Raw genomic sequence first — 5,511 nt, 5'->3', positions numbered from 1 at the left:
ATAATGTTTTTCCTAATATCCAATCTAAACCTCCCCTGGTGCAACTTGAGGTCATTTCTTCTTGTTCTATTGCTTGTCACCTGGGAGAAGAGGCCAACACTCACCTCACTATACCCATCTTTCAGGTAGAAAGCAATAAGATCTCCCTTCAGCCTCCCTTTCTCCAGGCTAAACAATCCCAGTTCTCTCAGATGCTCCTCATAAGACTTGTGATCCACACCATTTCACCAGCTTCATTGCCCTTCTTTGGACATGCTCCAGCCCCCCTTCCACAAGCCTGTGGAGTTGGATGGGGTTGTTGTGACCCAACAGTTGGCCTTTTTGAAGAACAGTACATCAATTCAGCCTGTCCAGATCTATCTGCAGAGCCTTTCTACCCTCAAGTAAAGCAACACTCCCACCTAAAACTTGGTGTCATCTGCAAACTTACTGAGGGTGCACCTGATCATCTCATCCGTATCATTGATAAAGGTATTAAAGAGAACTGGTCCCAGTAAGGAGCCCTGAAGAACATCACTGGCTGCCAACTGTATTTGACTCCATTCACCACAATTCTTTGGGCCCAGTCATCCAGTCAGTTTCAATTAACTTTATTTTACTGTCCTAACACGCTGCTTTATTTTTTTTTAATTGAAAACCACTGTAGAACACACGCTGTATCTTAAGCATTTGATATTTTCCCAAATCACAACATGCAAATTGGTTTTAGTGTCATCATAACTTCACCATTAGTCATATAGCCAATACATTTTTCCTCAAATGTAGAATTATTAATGTTTAATCAAAATTCACTTACTTTTGCACTGTTTACTCACAGTTCAAGAGACAAGACCATTAGTCACAAATCAGTTTCAGCTTTAGATGTGCTAGCTGAATGCCTGAAAATTCTCATTGTCAGTGTTTGTTGTTATATTTACCAAATAAAATTTTGTGTAAAAATTGTGCTATTTTCACATTTCAATGGAATATGATTGTTTGCCTCCCACTATTATTACAATGTTTCCATCACTACTTCATATCACAACATGGTAAGCAGACAAAAATTGTTATTCATCAGTAATTATTCAGTCCTGTAGTTAGCTATTAATTATTTTACAGGATTACTATTTTACAGTATTTAAAGTACAATAACAATATCGTTTTACATGCAGTCATATAAATACAAGTATTTTACAATTATCAACACATTTAATAGGACTCAATGTTGCCTTTGCAATTTGTATTTTTAATTCCTTCTTTTTTCTTATATAAATTTTTTAATGGATGAAAAAGCTTTAAATAAATACGTATTTTTAGAAAGACATGACACATAGCTCATAGGATGTGAAAAACAGGTAAATAGCCTCAGAATGCCCTACCACATTCTTCCTCAGACTTGGTTAAGTGCAATTTTCCTGTGTTGAAAATTATAATTAAAAGATCTACTGATACTGCTGAAGCAGAAATCACTTCCTGTTCTTTGTCAGAACTGCAATTTCTCAAAGGTTTCTGAAGATCCACAGTTTACTCATCATTCCATTTTACTACACTACGAAGTTAACACCATGGTAACACAGAATAAGAACACTATGAGGTGTGTGTAAGCAACATATTTAACAGAATATTGACTTCTAGAGGTATTACATTAATAAATTCAGCATATACACTTTGGGCACAGGTTTTAGTCAAAACAACAGTGGATAATATTCAACTAAGTATGTAGGAAGATTTTAGTGCCAAGAAATGGGTCAAGATCAATTTTGGACAATGGTCCCTTTTCACATAAATGGGACCAGAACCTATATATAAGACTTAGCTTCCTATGGGAACTGTTTTGAAAACAATATTAAGGCCTGGGATAGAAACACTCATCTATCAAGACTTAAACTAATTTTGATTCATTCTTCTAATACTGCAAACTAATGGAATATTTCTGTTTAGACTTTCAGCAGAACAGTTCACATTGACTGACATTTTCAGCCAACTGCAAGCTTTAGAACATTTATACTAAGCCAAACCAGGGCATTTTAAAATTCTTGCAAACATTAACTACAGTGGTCACTACTATTTTGTGATAATTTATTACTCTACTAAAATATAAGAAATATTTTATGGTCATTGAGTTATACTTCTGCTCAATCAGATTGCATGCAGCCAAAGACTTTTACAAAAAATCATCAACAAAGATAATGTAGAATGAAAATGCATATTCTGACTATGACTACTAGAAGATTTTTCAGAAACTCATTTGGAAGTATCTTGCTGTATTCTGAATTTTTTTCAGCTTGGAAACAAGACTCATCAGACAGAGTGAAGAAAGAAAATCTATTCCACTAGCAACACACTATCCAATCACAGCACATCTGCCTTTCTGCTGTGATGAGAAGGATGCACAGATGTTTTTTAATATCCATAAACCAATATGATAACTATAAAAACAAAGGAACACATACAATATACTGCCAGTAATTCTATTAATCTAAGATAAAAACAAAGATGAAAACAGAATGAATCAGTTTCTTCAAACAAACTTCTTTCTGCTTATAAATCAGAGTACTAAAGAGAAATAAATACATATGTATCCTAGTGATCTAACACCCATCCCAAGCTAGCCCCATCTTGTGTCACTGCCTAAGTCATGCAAATTACACCAGAACTGCCAGTTGACTAAGATTAATGACACTGCGCCAGCTTCTTTGTTTCTCTCTGCGGCCGTTTAGTGTGAAATACTATCCAAAAACATTATCTATCCTCTATTAATCCCACAAATTTGTTCACACCATGCACATTGTTTAGGGCAATTTACAACAGGAACATACTGAGCACAATTGCATTTAATTACTTGGGTTCTAATTACATTCATTAAAGGCTAATAAAATAAATGAAACAGCTTTAAAAGCTTCTGCAAAACACATGGGTCTTGTCTCCCTCATGAAGCATACTGTAGAGATTTGATGTGAAACATAGATTTCAACATATATGTCTGCCTATTATGTATCCGTAATATGCACAAAGACATTTAATTCTTATTTATTTATTTATTTATACTTAGATATAAACCATATGCACATCTATTCTGAATTATCTGGAATACTGCTGATATTTACTTATATTAGTAGTCATGAAGATGCTAAGGACCCCAAACTACTTTTAATGTGGTACGTTGAGAAGGAAGAATACCAGCTTTAACATTCCAATCCAGTTCTTTTAACTGTTTCCACCTGTACTACAGAGTTACTCTCTTGTTGTCTCTCATCTTACATCTGCTTTATAAAAGATACATACTGACATCAGAAATAGAAAAAGACAGCAACAAAGAACATGAAAAGAGCATGTGAAAAAAAAACAACCACTACTTTATTTGGTATATATTCCTGAAAATATTTTGTTAAGCCTCATTTCTGACACTCATCTGAGGATCTGACTTTTTCTTCTTAGTAGCTATTTACATTAAAAAACACATTCTGCACACTAGGCATTCTAAATAAATCCCCCATGGTGGTCAAAAATGCAGCTTGTTAATAACACAATTTCCTAATTCTTACGTTTCTATGTTATTTCCATTGTGCTTAGAATGCTGTTTATGGAAAAAGACAGACCTTGGAACATGCAGTTGACAACTGCGCCAGAGAGAATTCAGCACTGGATATTTAGAACAAAGTGCTTATGGTGAGGTCCTCTCATTACAACTATTCATTGCTCTTGGATTTCCAAGAAGATGATCTTAGTAATCACTTTAAGAAACCAAGTTCTAGCTAATTATCCTACAAACCATATTCAATGTATATGTGTGGTCTTTAGCTGAAGATCCAGTTTGGCATGGTAATCAAATGTATCAGCCAACAGTTATAAAGTATATAAACTAGCAATTTTTTTAAATTATGAATTTCAAATATAAAAAAACCACCAACAACCCCCAAAAAAAGAAGAAACCAACCAAAACAGCCTTGAGGATTAACCTCCAAGTATTACAGAATTTGATTAAATGTTTTTAAGCAACATAAAACACTCAAAAGATTTGGTGCAGATTCTATGAAGAAAATGAGGTTCATCCAATGTATCCTCCTCTTACAATTGAATAAACATTCTCTAGTCACCTATTTGTTAACTTTAAAATATTTTAACAATTCCTGGGGTTTTAATCCATCACTAACAAAACAATTATATTTTACCTTAAAATAAAATAAAAAATGAATTTCCTCTTTGTAATATATTTTACTGGAATATGTTTTACCATGCTGTGCTTGTACAGCACTTCAGGCAGTTTAACTGAGAGTAATAAAATAACCATGGCTATGTGCACCATTTAAGAAAGTTCACCTTAAAATTATACAACTTTGCCACATACAGATCTCTAACTGTTTCTTATTATGAACACAAGATCAATTTATTTGCAAACTATTAAAAGAGCAGGCATTTAAAAAATCATATGAATCCCTCATTCAGATATATAAACCCCTCACTCGTGAATCAACATTTGCTTTGGAGAAGGAGGAGGGGCACCCATCCTGCACAACAAAGCAGCAGCTCAATACAGCTGCCATCTGGCTTCCTCCTGCAATTCACTTCCCATAGCAAACAAGATCCATAGTTTAAGGAGTGTTGGGGAAGAGAGAGGCTGCAGTTTTAACCTTACAGCTTTATGATGGGGCACTTTTCCACTCTATAAAAACCCATCTTAATATAGGAGAATGGAAGGTTCAGGAAATTGTTAGTAGGATAGAAAGCCTTTTTACTTCTGTTTCTGCTTCAGATCCACACCAAGTCAGTGGTAACCAAATATAACCACCACCTAAAGGACTTTTTAATGAAATGAGTTAGCTGATGTCAGTACAATATCTAGTGAGCAAGCATCCATATCACTAAAAGCAACACCAAATACAATAAACTCTTTCCTCCACACTGTGCAGAAATTGCTTCTCACCAGTAGCAGATGAGAAAATTTCAAACATTAAAGCATACACCAAACTATTTTAACTACAAGAGAAGAAAAGCCACTAAAATTGTGACGGAAACAGTGAGGGGTCTACCACTATGTGAAAGGCTGTTTCTGCTTAACTTCATAAAAGCACAAATTTGTCAACTCTCAGTTTTATGCCCTAATGTCCATTGTCCTTATTTTTCCCGAGGTAGTAGTGATGGCAGTATGAGCAGAAGACAATATAACAGTTTAATTTTGCATTTACGCTGGAGCACCTAAAGATTCACAGTGACAGACACTGACTCTCTATTTTTCTTATACGTTATGCAATAGTGTCCATTCACCATTTTGCTACCTTTATGGAACTGTTAATAGACTCAAAGATTCAGGCTGTGTACTCTGATGGTTCTATCAAATAAAGACAACTACAAGTTAAATATATGCTGAAGTTATGGTAAGGGGCTGATTTAAGCAGTAATATAAAACCTAGCAGTTTACTTGTTGCAAACAGTAAGGATCCAAGTCCTTTCCCATTAAATTATCATCAATACCAATAGGAGCCTTAAATGGTTTCACTGAAATCAATGGAATATTTACATTCCTTCAGCAGG

Source organism: Chaetura pelagica, unplaced genomic scaffold (assembly GCF_000747805.2).
Source record: "Chaetura pelagica isolate M959 unplaced genomic scaffold, ChaPel_1.0 scaffold70, whole genome shotgun sequence".
Taxonomy (NCBI): Eukaryota; Metazoa; Chordata; class Aves; order Apodiformes; family Apodidae; genus Chaetura; species Chaetura pelagica.
Note: the sequence above shows the minus strand (reverse complement) of the source record.